Source organism: Apis mellifera, linkage group LG6 (genome assembly GCF_003254395.2).
Source record: "Apis mellifera strain DH4 linkage group LG6, Amel_HAv3.1, whole genome shotgun sequence".
Lineage (NCBI taxonomy): Eukaryota > Metazoa > Arthropoda > Insecta > Hymenoptera > Apidae > Apis > Apis mellifera.
Genome location: NC_037643.1, coordinates 1,326,712 through 1,351,670, shown reverse-complemented (window position 1 = coordinate 1,351,670; position 24,959 = coordinate 1,326,712).

Genomic DNA, 24,959 nt, shown 5'->3' with positions numbered 1-24,959 from the left:
TTTGCACTTGAAAATATTTTGAAATCGCGTTTTATAATTATAATTAAAAAACATAATTAAAAATAGAATTTAAAATTTTATATTTACATTTTTAATATGGATAAGAAATTTAAAATTTTATTAATTTATTATTATACATTTATATTTTATAATGTAGTATATTTTATAATGCAATATATTTTATAATATAGTATATTTTTTTATATTTAAAAATATATTTCTTGAATAAAATACGTATTCTTTTTATAATGAAAATAATTTATTCATTTTTTTTCTTTCTTTAGACTTATTATTATGTTATATTTTTAATATAATATAATATGATATATTATATAATATAATAATAATACATAATACATAATAATACACAATAATAATAATAATACTTTAATACATATAATATAATATTTAGTATTTTTTCTAGATAATTGAAAAATAAAATTGAACATTTTATTTATTATAAAATAAAAGTTTGATCAATTCATGTAAATATATCAAAATTTTTACTGATATATTTACTATTACAATTCTTCTTCGAATTTAAAAACATATTATGAATATTTATATAATTATATATAAATTATATAAATTATATTAATTATATAAATTATAAAAATTATAAATAATTATATAAAAAAATTATATATATTAATTATTAATTATATAAAGGAAAAAAAAAATAAAAGATTATCAAAAATTTTTCATTATTTTAATATCAAAATTAATTTACAATATACAATTTCAATACAATTAGCTTATCTTTTTACAATATAATTTTCACAACTTGAAGATATTATTTTATGAAAGTATTACATTCTGTCCTAGAATCCACAATATTGCGATATCGTAAAACTCTCAACATTTCGATATTTCTTTTTTCAATTTAAATAATCGTTAACACAAGAGATTCATTAAATGAAAAATTAACGGAGAGATAATTAAGATATAATTAATAATAATCGATAGAAATCTGGACGATTGGATCGAGGCAGGTCATCTTGTCGCAATGATTATTAGGTTATCGCTGTGGAAATCGCGAATGCCGCTACTTGCGTCTCGTTATGAGGATTTGAGTGTTTCGATATGAACGTTAATGAGCAGTATTGTTTGCCGGCCGATGCCTCGCCGTAGGTTTTCATTCCTTCTCTTCCACGGATACGCCATTAATTATTAAGCGCGTATTCCATCGCCGTCCATAATTGCGCCACGCGATTCTTAATATCGCTCTACACCATCGTCCGATTATTCACCGATCTTCTTGAATAAAAATCGCTATAACGTTCATCCTTCGATCTCGTGCTTTGCTGAGATGGAACAATATTCGAATGAAGATAATGGTTTCTATACAGATTGCGTAAAGTTAATTATACAAAGTATGCTATTCCAAGTTTTGGCAAAATGATATCTTAATCATTTCAATATGATACTGTATTTTTTATATAAGTAATTTTTACTTTTTGATAATTATTATAATATGAAATAGAAAGATATTGTGTAAATGTTTTCGTTTCTGGTCACAATTAGGATAATATATCCCAATAATATTTCATAGAGTTATTTATTAGTAGTATTTTATTGAATTATTTATGTTATGATAAAGTCATTTTTATAAATTATATTTATATAATATATTTATATTTTATGAACAAAAGAAGAAAATATATTCATAAAAAAATAAGTTATTATAGAATTGGACAAAAAATATTGTATATAAACGACATATTTATTTATATAAACGACATAATATGAAAAACATAAAATAACATTACAAACATAGTATTCCATTAATCTATTAATTAAATTATTAATGTAAATTTAATAATTTTGATAATATCTATTTAATATTTATTTTTATATTTATATTTATATTTAAAAACAATATAATTTATTAATGATAGGAGCAATATCATTGGGATAAATAATATATTTATTATTTTATTTCACTGATTTTATGATTATATCCTAATAAAGAAATAAATATAAATAATGGAAATATTTTATGCGATGGAATTGTTATTGAAAATAGTTTTGAGATATAAAAATATAATAATATATAATTATTGGTATATAAATATATCCATATTGAAAAGGTTAAAATCAGAAATTATGAGTAATTGATTGATGGATTGCATTAAATGTTAACATCATCAGTAAAAAAATTAGAAAACAAATCTATTCTTCATACATAAATCAATAATTATACATCCGAATAATAAATTATTTTAAGTACATTCAATAAAAAATTTAAAAATGTTTAAGCAGTTATGAAATTATACATACATATATATATTATATAATAAGAAAAAAATAATTTATGATTAATATCAATAGCTTTGTGATTATTCAGATTCAAATTCTAAATATTTTAAATAGTTTTTTTCTATATTCTATGTTTGTATGTTCATGTTAATGAAAAGTAAAAAAATACGTTGTTTACAATGCGTGGGTAGTCAAATTTATGACCCATAACATTTAAAAAATATAATTAAAAGAAATATAATTTATCTGATAATCGAGAATGATATTGATTTCCATTTATTTCGTTTAATAAAGATATCCGGAAAAAAACTCAAAAATGTAGACGATATCCAAACGTAGATTGATCATTTTAAAGTTTTGAAGAGTTTTGAAGAGAAAAGAGAAATCATTTCAATATATTTTTACATAAAAATCTTTTAGAATAATAGCAAAAAAATGTTTTAATTACTTGATATTGTATAATCAATTATTAAAAAATCAATTAAATTATTATCTATAATATTATTAATATTATTAATAAAAATATTTAGTAAAAAAATAATTATTATTTTTATATACTTTTATTATTTATAATACATTTAACTTATATTGAACTTTATACATATATAGGAAACATAAGTGACATTATTTTGTCAAATTAGTATTTATAAATTATTGTTTAAGAAAAAATAATTTTCTTCATTATTATTATATTTTCATTATAAATTTTATTATTAGGTTAGCTTTAATCTATATTGAATTATTGAAATGACTTATATTGACTAATTTAAAATAATATAAAATTACAATAATTAACAATATAATTCCATTTTCTATCGATTGAATTTATCATTATTATAATTCTCATTTTTTTATATAATTAATTGAGATATTTTAATAAAAAAGAAAATTTTTTCATTATTTTTTTAATTTTTATTAAAAAAAATTACAATAGATACTTTGACAAAAATATAGATAAATTTTGATTAATTATTTGGAATTATTAAAACATTTTTTATGATTACATATCTCATTTTCTCTTATATATTAATGCAATATGTAATACTTATTAAGTAATAATAATAAGTAATACTAATAAAATTTACATTTAATTTAATTAGATCCGTTAATTATATTATATATATATACACACACCTAAATTTATTTAGCAAATAACTCGATGCGAATGTATATTATTTAGTCAAATAGTTTAGTATTCATGTGGACTTTCATAATAATCATACTTACGTAGAGTAATTCGATAGAATAAGATTATAAGGAAAACATCTGTTACAATTAGAATGCATTGCGAACAATCGGGCAAACAAACACATTGGTATCATCAAAGATTTACAATTAAATGATAATCTAATTAAATTTATATCACTTTATCATGAAATAAGGAAATTTCGTTGACGAAACATAGTCACAATACAATTTAATAATGCAAAGACATTGACATAATTTTTTATAAAAATTCATTCTTATTAAAAGTTTTATTAAATTGAAATTAAAGTTTTTTAATTAATTTTTTGTTTAATTTTTATAAAAGCTTGATATATAATTCGAAACTATATGTATGGTATTATATAGATTTGATACTTTTTATTAGTGATTATTACTTATGTCTTACTTTGTTTGTTTTCGATTAATTATATTATAGATGATATACGTAAATAAATTTTTTAACGATTATGAAAATAATGTAATTAAAAATAAATCAAAAAATCTTAACTTTTATTTTTTGTTTTATATATTCTTAATATTTTTTTTTTTTCATTCAAAATATTGATTAAAAGAAAAAATATTTTTTTTCTTTTTTTAAAAAATTTATACTTAATTCTATATGACTGAAAATTCTGATGAAAAATTTTTAAAAAAATAAAATGAAATAATTAAAAATTTATATTAAATAATTTAATTAAAATTTATTCCTGAATAAAATGAAACTTTGTAAAGTAATTGTTACATATTCAATTATTTATAACAAAACTGACAATACTGAAATTATTTTTAATAATTTTCCGTTATTTTCTTATTTGTTTTTAATTATATATCTTAAATCAAGATAAATATAGATGTTATAATTAATTATGATGTAAATAACATTCATTAATAATTTTTTATTATGAAATATAATTATGAAATATTAATGGCAATTTTTAAAAATAATTATATATATTATATATTTCTTAATTTTATTCAAGATTTTTAATTTCTTAATTTAACATTGTGTAATATTTATATTAAAAAATTTATATTATACAAAATATTATTAAAAATATTATGAAAAATTTAATTACAAATTACATACAAATATATAAAAGAAATTTATAATTTTTAATTCAATTTATAAAAATTTATATATTTTATATTTTATAAATATAATTATATATAAAATTTTATATATTTTCACATAATATAGCATATACATAAACATAATATAAATCAAGATAGTAGTAACAGAGAAGCGAATGTTAAATAATTTAGCAAATATTAATACATTAATTTAACTTAAAAAAATAATACATATACAAATATATATATACATATGTATATACATATACATATATGCAATATATACATAACAGATATTATAAATATAAAATAAAAAATAATATTTATCCATGACAATCAATTTAAAATGTTCTAATATTGAGAATATTTCTTGGCAGTAGATTCTGCACATAAAAACAATAAAAAAGTTTATATTTCATTATGTTTTCTAATATAACATTATATTAAGTTATATTATTTCTAATATAATATTATAAAGTTGGTAATATTCTGTCGAATGATTGAAATAGTTGAACCAGCTGTATCTGTTTACTAATATTTGTCGTTCAACCTTGTATTTCTATTTTGTAAATATTTTCTTTTTGTTAGTATCTTTCGTGTGAACCTTTAGAACATTAGTATTCAATGTGCATTAAGAAGTTAATTATCAGTATATGAAAATAAAAAATATCTTTAATCAAAAAATAGTAGATATACATTTAATATATAAGTTTAAAGTGATATTATAAATCCTATTGATAATATCGAAATATTTTACCAAAGAATTAAAGAAAGCTTTAAAAAAATTAGTGGTATCTGAAAGAACGAAGAGAACAAGATTGTTAATAATAAAATATCTCTAATCTTGTGTTTAAGTGAAAAGATGTTATTTTAAATATTTTTTTATGAAGGTAAACAAAAATTTATTATAATTCAAAAACAAAGCCGAATTATCATATAAATATTTTAAACTTTGCAAATATTTGAATTGTTTTTTCTATCTTCATTTTTTTATTAATTTAACTTTTTTTAATATTGATATTTGACTTTTTAATATTGAGTGTTATGAAAAATGAAAATGAAAAATTGATATAATATATTGAACTCATCAAATACATGAAAAATGCGTCGAAAAATTATATGATTATCGTAATTATGATATAAAATAATTCTTAATTCATTAAAAACATCTTGTGATTTTTAATTTTAGTTTTTTTATTCATAAATAAAATTATTTTTATTATTATAGTTCGATTATATAAATATCTTCGTTTTTTTAAAATTAAAATTGTGTTAAAACCAATAATTAAAGAATATAATTCTACTTCTTATTTTTTAATAATATGGAATTAAAATATTTAATTTTAAAATTCCAACATTCTAAAATTTGAATTTATTAATTAGAAATAAAAACTTTTTATTATATTTTATTGCAATTAGAAAATACTATTTTTTAAGTAAAAGAATGACTAAAATTAATTAAAAGATACTTAGTTATTAAAGTATCTATAAAAAAATATAAATTTTTAGCTATAATTATTTGAAAATAAATAAAAACTACAAACTATAAAAATCAGAGAAAAAATAATATTAAAAAATTATGTTATCTAATGTTCTTTGATTAACATATAATTTTGCGATAATAGTATTTAACATTATAACTAATAAGTTCTTTATATAAACATCGAGAAAAAGACATTATAAAATAAATACTGTTTAATTAATTATTCATTTGAAAAGAGAATTTTAATAAAAAATAAGCTATTTATTAATTTTTTTTCTTAATAAATTATTTAATAGATCATTAGCAATTTATTTAAAGTTAGGATTTATAATCTTTGGAAAATTTAAATTAAAAATTCTTTATAAAAATGAGATTAATATCAAATTCTGGTTCTATTATTGAATAAGATATTATTTACAATAATTCTTGTGTTATATTATGTAAAGAATAATTTATATGTTCTTTCTTAATCTAAAACTTTATTTTAATTTAATTTTTAATTTATTTATTTTAATATGTTGTAAAGATTATCTTATATTGTAAATATTATTTTATTTGAGGTTTATAACTCATGTTATTCATTGTTTAAAAATATATATTATATATTATTATTAGAATTATAGCTTCGAATTTAAATTAAGTTAATTGTTAGATTAAGTTAATTGTTATAAATAATTGATGGCTAAATGACTAAATTTAATATAAGTTATTAAATCAACAAAATGATTTTTATTTAATTTCCAATTTCATGATTTATATTGTATATTTTGAATTAGATTAGGTTAAATTAATCACTTTTTAATTAATAACGTAATCTAACCTAATTTAATCTAAACTATTAAATCATTTTTTAATAAATGATTGTCAAGACTTTCAACATTGTGTGACCTTGACAAAATACTAAAAAATCATTGAGGAAGATGGCTTTTAAATATTTATCTAAAAATTAATTTTGAAATTGACTCGTATTTATGTTCTCATCAAATATTTAATAATATTGAAGTGAATATTATTCAAATTAAATCAATATATTAATACATATAATTTATATATATTAATATATTTTATCTAAGAACAACATCTTTTATTAAAATATACTTACATTAATTAATTTAATCGATCAAGTAAATTATATACATTTTTTAAATTAAATGGTTTCCGCATATAAGAGATTGACATTGAAACCAATAATTCTCGTATGCAAAATAAAAAGAAAGAAAAAGGAAATTCGACTTCGTTAATTATTCATACCTAAAGAAGCATCGTTCTATTATAAGAAATAAGTGGGCAGGAGGGAAAAGGGAATCACCATGATGAATACCCATGACGACCTCTTCCTGCCCGACAGACAAATGCCGGAAAGAGCTTTAAAATCCTCCGAGACAAGGATACATCGCGGACAAAGTATGCAAATGCGGCCTATAAAAGCGTGCACGCTAGAGATACAAACGGCAAAAGATGAGTAATCGACATGGCTCTCTCTGCTACAAATGTAGAAATACATGTTGTGTATCCTCCCTGGTAAATAGAGACGAGCGCGCGTGCTACCTAGCTTACTCGACCCGCTTCAGATATATAAAGGTGGATAAACAAAAAACTTTGGCTTTCATCTTCATCTGTTTTCAATAAATAGTATAACTGATAAGAATAAATCTGAGAGAATTGTTACGAATTGACGAAATAAATTCGATTATTGCGAGAAGTTATGTATAAACTATTCAAAGTTATTCTACGATTTCTTCATATAATGCATAGCTAATCAATAAATAAAATTGAGAATTTTACAAGAGGAACAAGTTCATTTATAATAATTTTAGGAAAATTGAAAAGTTATTTATATAATTAATGATAATTAATGCTTTGATTTAATATTAAGAAATAAAAACTGATTGAAAAAAAAATTTTTTTCTTATAAATTAATTATTGAAAATGAATATGAACATGAATATGAAATTGAAAAGTTTACAGTTGTCTTTATTACTCTACATTAAAATATAAAAAAAAAATTTTCTTATTTTTAATTAATTAATAGAAAATAAAGCACATATTCTATTTCTTGTTATTTTATCAATAATGATTTATTGTTATTTAATCAGAAATCGTTTTAATTTAATTACTTTTAGATATGAAAGAGAAGTAAATTTGGATCTGAATTGTTTTTGTAAAAAACAGTAAAAATCTATATATTTATTGACAAAATCTAAAATCTGTAGTAAATACATAATAAATCACTCGTTTTTGGATATCTGTATTTATAAATAATTAATAGTTTATAAATCTATAATTTATAAATAATTTAATATAATATATTAATTTCTTTTTAAATTTAATATAAATCTGTTTCTTTTTTATTGTTTTCTTGTGTTAATCCTAAGATCTCTAGAATATTATTTCTTAATTTTTATTCATATAAAAAAATAATTTATTCCGAAAATATAGAAAATCTTGAATAATTAAAATGAAGAATTATTCTGGAATTTGAAAAAATAAAAATGAAAAATATATTGCAAACAACAATTCATCGTAATTTAATTCGCAAAATATAACTTTATATACGAAAAAACGGTCAATATTTTAAATAAATTCTCTAAACTAAAATAAATTAAAATAATAAGTAATAAATTAAATTTGATTGAAATTACAATTATTAATTTATTAATATCATTTATTACATTGTATTCACTTATAAACTTTAACAATTACAACTTTTTCAATTTTTAATGGTTAAATTAAACATAATATATATATAATATACTGCGTATATAATATATAATATATATATATATATATATATATATATATATATATATATATATACACTGCTTTTTTTTATATAGAAAAAGCACTACAAGCATACTTTGAAAGTAGATAAATATTTGAGAACAGTTTATGTTATGTTATATTAATTACAGTATCAGAATTTTATGAAATTGTATTAATTAACTCTCTGACTGGAAATGACATATCTCGCCTGTGTAAATTCTCTGTGTCGAACTCAATTTTGACAACAGCAACAATTAGAATATATTTAAAATATTTAGTTACCATATTTAGTAATATCATTATCTATTTTTGCTAATTTTTATAAATAAAATAAAAATAAAATAAAATAAAATAAAGTACTTTTACATCTATACATAAATTTAATAAAAATTAAAATAATTTTTTATTTTTCCTTTTTTTTTTAAATTTTTAAAATTATGATAAAATTAAATAATATATTATATTAAATTAAATATATATTACATACTTTTGTTTTAAAATAAATAATAAATAAAAAGTTAGCAACAAACAAGTAACAAAAAATAGTTATCTTTTCATTGCGTCTCATATATCTCATATAATATATTATAAATTATATTTATTTTATATTTTAATTTAAATTTAATTTAAGATATTAAAAATCTTAAAAATTTAAGTTTAAATTATTTATTTAAATTATTTCGTAAAAATAAAATAAAGGTATTTTGTAAAAATAATCGTAAAAATAATATAAAGATATTTTTTAAAATAATTTTTTAAATAAATTTTTTAAATAAAATTTTAAAATACATATTTCAAATATTCATGTTGTTAGTATATTGTTAATATACTAACATAGATTATATATTTTTATTCTTGATTCTTCGAATCAAATTTATTAAAATTTCAAATCTCTGAAGTTGCAATTCATTTGTCTAATATGTATTATATAGTATATCCAAATAAAATATATATCCGGTTAAATATATTCTAATATTTTTATTAAAAATTAACCTTTAAGAATATAAACTTTAATACTTGATCAATTTGTTTACTACGAACTAATTGATATAAAAAATACGTTTGCTTTAACGAGAATTTCGAGATCAAAACTTTACGAAGAATCTAAGGCAATTTTAGAATAAAGATTATTCTAATTTGGAATCGAATAATAACTTAATTGTTTATTGAATTGAATTAAATGATTTAACTAAATTATTATTTTAATCCTCAATAATTATAGTAACTTATTAAATATAATAATTTAATTATTAAATATAGTAATCTATTATTATAATTATTACAGTAATTATTTTTTAAAATTTAATTAATTTTATACTTATGTATTTATATAGATTAACAAAAAAATTATAAAGAAAGAAAAATATTTTAAATTAAGAATTAAAATAAAAAGCATATATACTTATGTTAAAATAATATTAATATTTAAATAAAAAAATGTATATTTCTTTTTTTCAATACAATAAAATAAAAAAAATATAATATTTATATTATATTTTATATATATATATATGTTTAATTATTAATTTAATATCATTGCTAGATTAAATATTGTTGATTTAAAAATGCTAATTTTATCATATTCTATAGATAAAGTGTTGCAATATAAATTAATATAGCTATAAACTTTATACATTTAAATTATTTTCTTTATGAACTTTTTCAATTATTAACTTCTTAATTACACTAATAATTTGCCTTTACACTATACGTTCATAAACTAAATTTAATTAATATATTTAATAACATATATGATAATTAAATATGCAAATACATTAATAACTAATATTGTATTATATAGTATATCCAAATAAAATATATAACCGGTTAAATATATTCTAATGTTTTTATTAAAAATTATAGTTGTCAAATCAAAGCAATATAATAAATCATATTTTGACACTTATCTATTCTTTTTAAATTTTTGAAACTTTAATAAAAAAAATAGCTTATTTTTTTAAAAAAATTTTGTTAATCAAAAAATTATATATAAAAAATATTGTATTATTTTTTTTGTTTATATATATATATAATAATAATATAACAATATCAAATATATAAATATATATTTTATATTGTTTATATATTAGATGATATATTAGATTCATTATATATATATATATATATATATATATATATATATATCATTTTAGAATGAATAATTATATTTTTTATATATTTAAAATTAAAGACGTTTTTAAAAAGATAATTTTTTTTTCTTAATATCATATTATATAAACTTTTTAAATAATTAATACTGTAGTTATACAATATATATATATAGATTACCTATAGATTTGAGATATTTTTAATTTAATTCTACAGAAAAAACAAAAAAATGTTATACAAAAATGTTTGTTAAAATATATTTATTAAAATATAAATAGTTTAAATTGTTTAACCATTGAAATGAGATAAAAACAGAGACAATATAAAAGAAATGGAAATGTTTCACTCTGCTTCTATACAAATTGCTTCATTTAATTGTAAATTTCACTCATAATTCAATTGATTTTGATTTTATAAAAACTTTTGGATTAGGCTTTTAAAATAAATTTTTAAAGATGTCAGAAGCAGCAGAAATATAATACACATATAGAAAATTTATAATAAATATCATATTTATTATATAATGTATATCATATTTATTATATTCTATAATAAATTCGAAAAATTTTACTTATTTTTTATCATATCGAAATATTTATTAGTAATTATTTATTATAAAATATTATATATAAAAGAATTATATTCATTATTTTTTTACATTTCTTAATTTTATTTTCAATTATTTTTAAAACTATATTAGTATTTTGATAATTAATAAATATTAATTGTATTTATCCTATTATCTTATTATATTTTAAGAATTAATGCTTATTATTTTTATTCTCACATTTATTTATAAACAATGATTATATTCATACATCCTGAAACACATCGTAAACATACAATTATAATGTGAACGATTATTTTTAACTTACTGTTTTACTATATTTGAAGTTGTTCATAAAATACTATGTAATTATAAATAAGTATATATATATATGTAAAATATGAAAATGTTTCTATTAGTTTAGATCAGATACAATATACAAATATATATATATATATATATATATATATATATATATGTAAAATATGAAAATGTTTCTATTAGTTTAGATCAGATACAATATACAAATAATATAACACATCCAGTTTTATTTATTTTATGAGCTAAAAAAATTTGTTTTATTGTTAAGTAAATACTAATCTAAGTTCGAATCTTTTAATTTTATTTTTATTATTTTATCGTAAAAATAATTAATATAGTCTTTTATAGTCTTTAATAAATATAATCTTAATTATATAATTTGTAAATTAAAAAGTTATAAATATAGAATTTTATATATATTGTTTCGTATTATTTTTCCTTAATGAAAGAAATTTGTCTTATATTATAAAAAATTTATAACGTAATATAAACTTTTTAAATGAATCAATTGATTTATTGTAGCAATAGTAAGAATGAATTTCGTTGTAACATATAAGAATACATTATGAAATATAATATATAATATATATATATATATATATATATATATATATATATATATACAAGTAATGTAGTGTTTAAATTACATATATATAAATAAGATATACATATATATATATATATAAGAATATTGTTTACAAAGTAACGATATAATTTGACAGACGAATATTAACTATTTTAAATGCATGTATTTTCCTTTCGCGAGAAATTGAAGAATTTGCTGAAAAATTTCATAAATGGACGGGTGGTCGTATAAAGAAGCGGAAAAAATTCTGGCAAAGGTGGATCTACGAGCAAACCTTTTCAGAGGTAAAAACTCTCTTTAATCCAAGTAAAAAGTTCTCTTTCTTGTCGACTCTCCGTCTATGTAGATATCGCTCTGAATACAGCGAGAGACTTGCAAATCGTTCTGAAATTATTTTTCTACTTTGAAATATATAAAAAGAACTAACATAATAATTTAACATATAATTTAAAGAATTTTTTCTAAGAAATAATATAGATTTATATTTTGTTTTTCCAATTTGAATAATTTTTTAATATATAAAACTTTGTTATTATATATTTATATTTATATTTATATTTTAAATAAAGTTAAGAAACTTTCACAATTTAATTTACTAAAATTTAAAAGAAAAAATTTTCCGAAATATAGTTTCATTATTAAAATGCATTATTAATAATTTGCATAATTAAATTTCACAAATTGTGATACTTTTACAAAACTTCTGATCAAAATATTAAAAAAAAAACAAAAAATTAAAATTTAATTTTTTTTTTAGAATATTCTTTTTCTATTTAAAACTTTTTCTGTTAAAAATTGTTATATTTTATGTGTTAATAATATAAAAATAGGATTCAGTAATTATATCAGTATTACGAATTTATGAATAGTAATTCAATATTTTATCCTTAAATTTTCAATAGACTATAAAATATTTCCAAGCTGTTTAATTATAATATTTAAAACATATTTGAACCGCATCTAAATATGTGTAATTTTTAAAATAATTTTAATCTAACAAGTTTTCAGAAATTTTATATTGTAAATATCATCGCGAAATATACATATATCCAAATACAAATATACATATACATGTCAAATGATTATACTTCACTATACTTTACTCACAAATCATTAATAATTTTAGATTTATCCAAGGTAATGTTTTACTTTGTTCTTCTAACTTTACTCTATGTATAAATATAACAACATTAAAGTATCATTTTCTCCATGAGCATAGAAATCGTCTCTATGCAGTTAAAGATTCAACAATTAAAAATCATCTGAAAAAAAACTAACAATTTCTCGCAGGTTGCACCGGGATACGCGTCCTTAACAGCAATAACACTGGCAATAAAATTATAATAGAAAAGTTGGCATGCTCTGAACGCGGCAATTGAAATCCTTAAAGGGGTTCTGAAGTGCGTCGTCGGAAAGTTTCAATAGAAGCCGGCAACTAAGGAAGCCAGATGGTCCAGGTCGAGCCACTGGAACAGTCGGCCCCTTAGCTTCATTCCAGGGAATTATACTCAGGATCGTACGAAATTCAAAGAGTGGAATGGGTGGGGGAGAGGTGGGAGGGCATAAATGAAAGCTTGGCCACGAACGATTACGAGACACGAGGGACGGAAGAGCGTGACCAGTTCGGACAAATTGCCTCTCGATTTATGGTGACAGCCGCTAGAACTCTATATATGTTACTGTCGATAGTGGTAGTGGTAACGGTGCGATTTGTTAGCTCGCCACCCAACTAACAATGGTTGGGTGAAAATACTAGTACGGATAAAAAAAGCCAGACGCAATATTACATCGTAGTGGAATATCGTTTCGCTGATATCGATTTAATACGCGAAATTATCCTCCGTGGAATAAGAAACGAGAGATCGTGATGTGATTCTTCGGTTTATTAATAATTGCTGATTTATCATGAATTTTTGTTCTTTTTGGCGGATTTTGAAAAATTTTTTGGACATTAAAGAGTATTAGAATTTTTTAATGTTTAATATTTTATTTGTTTTTATTTGTTTTATTGATGCAATATTCATTTCGATAATATTCAGTTGGTTAATATTTTTTCTTTTTTTTTATAAAATATAATTATTCAAGTATGTATTTTTTACACACAGTTTTTCAAGCATTATTTCTTTTTTTTTTCACAGTAATAAGTAATAATGATAAGAATTCATCCAACAATTTTTTTTTAGGTATATTATCTGTTTATAAATGGTTTATATTTGGAAATTTATAAATTAAACTGTTTAATTTCATTCACTTATTTTATATATTCGCATATTTGAAATTTAATACATGTAGATGATTTTGTTTGATTCGAAGCCAATGAATTTGTTTGATAATGAAAAACTACTTAATATAAATATAAATAAAATAAAAGACAATTTATATAATTTATAGCTTATATATAATTAATAATAATTTTTAACTATTATATTTATAATAACTATGATTTTAATATAATATGATTAATGATATGATAGATCTACTATATCTATAAAGAATGTTAATATATATATATATATATATATATATATATATATATATATATATATATATATATAATATATATACAATGTATATACAATATATATACATTGATTTTAGAGATCAAAAATAAAAACATATTGATTAAGATTTATTTATTAAGAAATTGAAATTTACATAAACAAAAATGAGATCGCTCTATATTTGCTAATTTACGCTAATAATTTACACTATTTTTATCTTGCTTTATCTAATGCAAACTTATAACTTAATAGATAAACCTTAATTGACATTTTTCTATACCAATTTTTATATTTATTTTGATTTTTACAATCTTTAGAATTCTCTAAAGATATCTTACAAGTATATTAACAATATATGTTATATTATATTATATTATAAAAATTACTTCATTACGGAATACGTTTACACTTCTAAGGACACTATGATTAAAACATAATTTTTATTAACATATAAACATTGTTTTTATTTGTTTTTATAATGATTAAAAATATACTATAGATTTTTTCCGTAAAAAATGATTTCTAAGATGTTTATTATTTATTTATGATTATATAATTATATTATATAATTATTGCAGCAAAATATATATATGTAATATATATGCGATAAAAATTATAGACGTCGTTAAGAGAAAGCTCATGAATAATAAGGAAAAGAAGAAAATAAATTGTGAACGAATTAAAATAATTAAAGAAAGGAATTTCGGTTTCTTCGTTCACAAAAATTTGTTTCCAATCTCTTTTTATATGTTTTCAATATCCTTTCCTGGTGGATGGTATCTGTTCGTTTCATTAAAATAACTTTGGTGAATGTAGCTTCGATTATATCATACTGATGAAAAATGGATTTGCTTTTTTTTACAAGCTATTTTTTATTTTCATTGTTAATGAGACATTATATTTATTTTAAAAGAATAACAATGCCATATTTATTTTCTGTTACATTTCATTTAATGAAAATTTATTTATAATTATTTAAACTACTTAAATCATTTAGCGATATTTATGTATATTAATTTTTATATTTTAATTAGAATCTAAAATCAATATTTTAAAGATGTTCCACGGATATATTAATATTCTATATATAATATGTATCAATTATAATTTTTAGATATATACAATTTAAAGGTTTAAATCTTGTTAATATATGTTATTATATGTTATTATATGTTATGCTATAAATATTTAATAAATGGGTAAATTATGGAAATAATATGTTTACATTGAAACAAAATAATCAAAAGAATAAATATTTGTTTTGTTTTGTTTCAAAATTATAGCTTTTTTAATAGCTAGTAGACAAACTTATTTGTTTTCTTTACAACATATTGTGAATTTTCTACTTTTTTCTTTTTTTATAAATCATATCATATTTTTTTTTATATTTTATATCTATTTGTTACTGTAAATAAATATTAAACCAAAAATTTTATTATTGAAAATTGAAATGTAATTATACAACATTTAATTTTTCAATAAAATATAAAATCTATCTTTATAGTAACATATTTTTTAAATGTATTGATAAATTTTAATTTAAAAAATCTGAAATATATATTATAAATGTATTATATATATTATAAATATTTAACAATTATTTCAAATTTATTTTATAAATTATAATATATGAAATGTTCTTCATTAAAGAATTTCTTCATTCAATAAGAAATCAAATAAAGTAAATACTGTCAATAAGAACAAATGAATTCATAACAATTATTTACAATAAGAAAACAATTTCTATTCAAACTTTCTTCACAAAATTTATATAAAGACAAAAAATTTTAAATAAATTTTTAAATAAATCTTTTTCAATAACTAATATTTCAAATAAGCACTTACAGAATATGAAAAGACATGTCATTATCGAATTTTCTCTAAAAAGTAAAAAAGAAAATGGGCTTGATGTAACGCGAGTCCAATTAGCATCATGACGACTAATTAAGTGTGTAACGCAGTTCAACGAACACGTACTACCCCATCGGTTGTTTCCATGATTTCTTTCTTCGTGGCGCATCGTTACCAACGTTGATTAATTAAAAGTACCAGAGAAATGGGGACGCTTTATTGTTTCTCGAAATCCTTCCGTACAAATGTGTCATGCGGTACGAAATGTAGCTGGATAGTTTGTTTTTTATATATGTTGTTTATTTTTGCTTTTCTATTGTTCATTTTTAATATTGAGATGATAGAATGTCAAAAAAAATATGGCGAATGTCGAATGTATGATTTTAATTTCGTGATTATAATTAAAATAATCGTGAATATTAATATCATCTAGATATATATAACATTTTTCTATTTTATTTTTATGAATAATATATAAAATAGGATATGGAAATTATTATAATAAATTACTGTAAAAATAATTTTATTTATTTAATAATTTTATTTCGAATTTAAAAGAACATATATTAATTGATAATAAAAAATTATATTTTAATCAAAATAAAAGTCATCAATCATTTTTTTCAAAATATATAAAAATATATTTATAAATTTTCTCAATACAAATTCGTTTTCTTTGATATGAAATTCAAAAAATATTTTTAAAAAAAAGTAATAATCTATTAGAAATCTAATGAAATGGATGAAATAATCTAGTTCATGTATTTTTTTTAAAAAGAAGCACATAGTTAAATATTGTTATAAAGAAAAATTAATTTTTTTCGATTAATATTAGATATAAATGATGAAATTTTTTATTCGTTTTTGTATTTTGTTTGCAATATTTTTTGTTATCATTGTTTCAATAGAATTTAAAAATCTAATGAATGAATAATGAATAAAACTATTTATCAAATTCATCAAAAGATAAAAATTATAATTTACATCAACTTGTATATAATAGGATATAGTATCTAAGGTTATTTAAATAATTCTCTTGAAATCACAATTAATTTCCTAGCAATTAATGTTTTTCTAATTGAATTTTAATGTTATATTGCTATTATTTACAATGATTTAATAATGTATTGATAATATAAAATTTACTACACTATAATGAATATTTTAAAAATAAAATCATTTGAAATATTTTTTTACTATTATTAAATTATTATAAGTTATTATAAAGTTATTATATCTATAAAGTTAGTTTTATTTGGAATTTAACGTGGAGTTCTACATATTTAGACGGAATATTATAATAATATATTATAATTCAGGAGAATATATTTCATTATAATTTGGAAATTAAAAATTTCATCAAAAATCAAATTTGGAAATTGAATGATTTATTTATCATTACTTATTTCCAACTAAAATATGATATAGTTTAAGTTTTATTGATTATTTTTTGTGAATTTTTTTCAATTATATTATTATTTTTTTAGATTATTTAATATAATTATAGATTATTTTTTTTTTAATTATGTTAGAGACATTTTTTAGAATTTGTTGAAAAATCAATTAGAGAAAATTTTAATAATTAATATTTTTCACAATTTTTATTTTTTGAAATTTTAATTTATTTTTGAAAAAAAGTATATGAGATATAGAATAAAAGAAATTATACTTTAAATATAAATATTTTAAATATATTTTAAATTATTTAATAAAAGAAATTATATAAATTATATAAATCTTCAAATTTGCAATTAATTTTCTAGTAATATGTTTTTTTATTTATTCTTAGTACTATTTTAGAAGATTATATATAAAAAATTATATATTGGTTCCTATTTTAAAAGTTTTTGAAGTAATAAAAATGTAAATATATATTTACTTCCTTTTTTAAACATTATTTATTTAAGAGAATATTACGAAAATGTTGAAAATATAATGAAGAAATGATAAAAATATTTTTAATAGTAATTAATAATTTTTTTTTAATATCATTAATATCTTTTTATGTCTCTTCGAAAAATAAACAAAAGTTTCTGTATATTCCCATTTAATATCGTAAGTGAAATAATTCAATATCGAAGTAATTTGTAAGTTGCATTTGAATAAAAGAGGAGAAATAACAAATATTTGCAATTTTGTTTTATGAAAGTCATTTCCATGAAATTTAATATAAAGAGTTTGATAAAGAATTGAAAAGAATAAAATTTTGTTAATCAAATGCTATAACTTATCCAATTTGCATTATCTTTTATCATATATTCATCTTAATTCTGTTTTATGAATTAATATTTTCTGTATATATATATTTCTAATTTTTATAATATTAAAGAAATATTTATATTTTACTAAATTTTTATTATAATTTTATTTTTAAACAATTTTATCTTGCTAAAAATAACTATTAGAATACAAATATTTTTAAGAGAATTTTACTTAACTTAATTCAATAATGTAATTTTGTTTTTTCTTTAACTTTGCAGATTTAAGGATTTCGAAAGTAGTTAAATATATATTAAACATATATTTTTGTGGCAAGTTTTAAAATAATTGAAATTCTTGATTCACTAAAGTTTTTTTATAAGACACAGAAATTCAAATTAGTAATTTATTCAGAATTAATATATCTTAAGTAATTTTAAATAATATATAACAATTAATTAAATCAGTAAAATAACAATAATATAATGCTTCTACTATAGTATATATTCATGTAAGATGTTTTTCTATCAAACTATTAAAACAATTTAGAAATAAAAATAAGAAAACATATTATATTATATGAAATATGTTTATAAATACTTTGTAAGAAAATATTTATAGACTATCATAATATTAAAATTTTTAAGGAATTTAATGGAAATAAAATAATAATTTATTTAACAATTTATTTAAAATATAAAGAATGACATTTTGAAAAATAATATAATATAGAAAATAAATATAAAAATTAAATACAAATATTAAGTAGACATAAATATAAAAATATATGTTATCAATAATATCAATAATATTTCATTATTAATAACATAAATTTAATAAATTTAACTTTCTTGATATAAGGAAAGATTAAACTCTAAATTAAATTCTTGAATATTTGCATAATGCAGATTCAGCATTAAAAAAATATAATAATCAATTTTTATTTTATCTATAAGAATTTATCAAATATATTTCTTAATTATCTTATATTTCTTATAAGAATTACTTAAAATGTTTTCATTTTAAAATAAAATTTCATATTTTTTAACAGAATTTATTGTTACATATTCAAATTACATTAATATTTGTTTATATTTTTTTATCAAATATATTTATACATAATCTTAATATAAGATCTTTTAACAACTATATAATAGAATAATTTTAATTAGAAAAGTACAGAATATAAGTTTTTTGATTTTAAGAAAATCAAATTCAAAAATTTATCTATTACATATATAATAAATATATATTATAATATATTATATATATTGTAATATATATAATATATATAATATATTACATATACTAAAAATTTCGAATTATTCTTCTGTCTTCTTGTTTGAATATATAAATATAGATAATATTATGCGTTTGCTGCAATTTTTTTTTTTATTGTTTTTATTATCGATTTATATTATTAGTTTCATAATGATATAGAGATATACAAAATGATATACATGATTTATTTAACAATCGTAAAATATTTGCATATTACTTCTTTCGAGAACAATATTTGAATCATCGTCAATCTGATAAACATGTAATTGTAAAAATAAAACGAAATTTTCTTAACGAAATATATTCAATCAATTGAATCCAATCAAATATATAACATTATAGCACTGACAGTAGGAATAATAGAATTGCAATAAGTAGATAACATTATCTGTATTTGTATGAATAAATCGAAACTTATAATTAGTGCTCTTTTCAATCTTGATTTTCTCGAAGTTTTATGAAAAAAATTTTAGTCTATATCTTCTACTCAAAATTATCTTTTACCCATTTATATCTTGTGTTGAAATATATTTCTTCTAAATTATGTTCTTGCAATTTAGCCGAAAAATTATAAATATAATGACACAAAAATATTGAAATTAATAACAAACTGATACAAATATCAATCGAATCCTGTAACGAATCAGAATTATGAAACATAGGATTAAATGCTAAAGATTCATGGAAACTCTTCAGATATCGATTCTTAATAATAGTTGATAACAGCCATCGTTGTGTCCGCAGAAGCTCGAGGAATTCTAATGAATTTCATTAGCGACAATGATGATTAAAGTGATAACGTGCCTGTCTTGCGTCGTCGTCTCGTCGACGACGACGACATCGCACTCGAGATGGTGTTATAGCCATGAATCAGTGCGCACGTCTATCAAGAAATCGATTCCGCTCCGACGGCTACGAGCACTTTAGAATCGTTCCTTGTGGGAGGAACTTAAAGCCACCCTTATCCGCAACTTAACTTGTTCGTCGTAAACGTCTTTGCTCGAGAATTCGAGTATCTTTCCCTACTCCTTCGCCTCTCTGTCTCCCATTCTCTTCTCTTCTTTGTCTGCTTTTCAAAGAATGGTCCGTCTCTTTTAAATGAAAACTACCCGACATTGAAATTCTTCTTCGGTAGTCGAATATAAACGGATACAATTAATGAAATTTTTCAGTAAGAAAACTTATAAATTTTTATATTTGCAATATTTTTATAAAATGAATTTTATTTGTCTTATTATTTTTTTAATAAGTATTTAATTTATTTACAAGTTATTACTATATTTCGATGCAATGATATTTATTTGATGCTATGGACAAGATACCTTAATGTTATTTACACAACACTATGATGGATGTTACGATTTTATTTTTTATCTTAAATTTTCGGATGAAATATTTCGTACACATACATTCTAAAAAAAAAAAAAAGTGAGATTTCTCATCCACGAGTTCCATAGCATATATTGACCATTGTTGTGAAAAAATTAAAAGAATATTATTTATTGTATTATTACTATTATTTAAAAATTATCCATATTTCGTATGTAATAATTTTTAATAATTTAATAAAATTGAAAGCTAATTTCTTTATATAATATAAATTATATTTTTTTACAAGTAATAATTAATTAAATCAGTTAGAATATATTAACGAGTAATGTAATAAATCGTATTCCATTTTAAAGACAAATTTGATCTTCACTTATATTCTAGAATTATATTCAAAGAATAATATTATAAAATATTATTCTATAATTCTATAATTCTTCTAAATTTATTTATTTGATTTTATCTAAAAATATCAATTTGTTGATAATAGATAATATTAATATAATAATGTTTTAATAATATTAATGTGAATTAAAAAGTCTTATTCTATATAATAGCATAAATTTACATAAATTAAGTATCATTATAAATATATATGAATATACTAATATATATATAGAATAATATATATTCTAAATATATTTCAATAACCTTTATATATATCTATTCAAATTTATAAAATACTAGTATAATAACAATATTATATATAACATATATAATATATAATAGAAGAACAAATAACTTATATATTGTTATATTAATAGTTTTATATATAATTTACTCATTATATAATTTATTTTTCTATAATAAATTTTTAATTCTATATTTTTTATACAAATTTTTTTATTAAAAAAAAAATTATTGTTTATCGTTATAAATTTTCATATTATATTATATTTTTATTTTATATTTTATATTACATTTATATTTATATTTTTATTTTTGTATGATTTAAAATTAAATGAATAAAAAATCAAAAGAAGGAATCATCAAAAATATAAAACATATATTTAGAAATTTATAACTGAGATACTAAAAAAAAAAAATTTACGAATTATTCGATATCATTAATAGATTAATAAGTTTATACTTAAAATTATCAAGTAATTCGTAAACAGTGGTGTATTTCACGTTTATATTTTCAGATAATACATTCTGTCTGCTGACATTTTAGTCGGAACGATATCCTCTCAACATGTACGAAATGCACTGATTCTGAGCTACGTTAAACGTTCGACAGGCCATTCGGTAAATTCGGTGGAACTTTTAATGAAGTTAGGGATAGTTGGCCAGCAGCTTCCGCGCGACGGAGTACACAGCTTCCTGTATAGTTCTAAAGTGGTATTACTCTGTTGTCAACGGTCTGCTTTCACCTGTGGATAACGCCACGTTTCGACACACCGCAATGATAGCCTTCTCTTCGCATTCAAAGTTTTTTTATTGAGCTGCTTGACTTTGAAACCTAACTGAAATGACTCAAGACTGAAACTTAGGATCTTTTTCTCTATTGTTCGTTGGCTACAATGAAAAAAAAGTTTGGAAATCGGGAGTTACAATAGCCAAACAATTAGTTAGTTCGAGTTATTTTATGTATTAAAATTTTAGAGTTCATGGATAATAGAATCTATATTTTGAAATATGAAAATTATAATTTTATTAATATTATAATTTTATAATTTTATTAATAATATCATTTTAATTATTGCCTTATTGTAATTAAGATATTTAAAAATAATATCAAAAAGAATAAAAAAAATAAATTAATTTTTGTTTTGTATTATAATATTTAACAGATATAATTATACAATATTTAAAAGATTTTTAATAAACTAAAAAATTTAATAAACTAAAATGATATAATAAAGAAATAATAGATAATTAGGCAAAAATTCATATAAATAATTTCATTTAACATAATTCTAATCTATTTTATAGAGATATAAAATTTTTCTTTTGTATTTCTTTTTTTATCTATGGTTCATTATCATATAATAAATATATATTTTAAGAATTATATATAAGATTTAACAAGAAAAAAGAGAGCTAATAAACAAATCAAATTTTTTATTTTATATCGCACAATATAATACATACCAAGATTTAATTTGATCTAATAAATATATAAAATAAAAAAAATAAATAAATAATATTCTTATCTAATAGTTATCTATAGATTCTTTTGTATAATAATTTATCATCTAATCATATTAATTGATAAGATAAATTATAAATTATAAATTTATAGAATTTTCTTTCACAATCTTATAATTTTATATCACGTTTATGTGATGTATGGTTCGTTCAAGATATACATTTACATTTCAAGATATATATTTTAGAATTTAGATATACATTTAGTTATATTTAGATATATATTTAGAATTATTTAGATACATATTTTAAAATTTACAAAAATCGAAGAATATTATATTTATATTTATCAAATGTTTTTCGTTTTGTTATAAATGCTTCTTTGAATATTTATCAGTACAATAATTACAATGATTATATCGTGAATGCTTCTATTTGTTTCCTTTCGTTTTGTTCGAAATATTAGAAAAATCTCTGCGAAATAGATATGTTGTGTATGTTTAAATGATGCTAGGTACTCTTTAGACGTCTTTCTTAAAAAGCATTCACAATGTTGAAGCAAAAAAAAATATATTTCAATCTTAATGGCATTACATTGTCGTTAAAACAAAGAATTTTTTTAAATTTATATATTTTATATAAAAATTATAGACATTTGGGAATATAAAATTTTTTTAGAATAATTCCAAATGAAATTGCCAAAATCTTAAATTGAAAAACTTAAAAATCATTACTATTAAATTGTACAATTTCAATTTCATAAGATATTTTCTGTATATTATATTTTTAAAAAAGTTAAAAATTTTATAAAAATATATTACATATTAACAAATTATCTATTGAAAAAGAATAATTCTTCATACAAAAATGAATCAAAAGTAATAATAACTTTTAATATTAAATTTTGTTTTAAAAAAAATTAATTATGTGATTATTGTTTATAATTGACATATTATATCAATTATAAAGTTTTTTGCATGTATATTTGAAAAATAAAATCGATTGAATGTTTTTCTATACTTAGCTATATTATTCATATTCGGTAATATGTATTAGCCAATGGAAATTTAATTAATATAGATTGCATTAATTCACTAAACTTCAAAAATATATTTATTTACATTGTAAAACTATTTTCTGACATAATATAATTCATTATAATTGATTTTTGCGGAAATGAAATTTTATATAAAAAATTGTTATTTTATAAATTTTGCGATTTACTTTTCTATGAAGAATCATTCTACACAAAGTTTTTTTAATTTTTTATACATTTTTAAAATTAATTTTTTAATTCTATATTATAATCATAAATATTTTTTTTATTTTGCAGATTATGTAAATTTTTAAAGATAAAATATT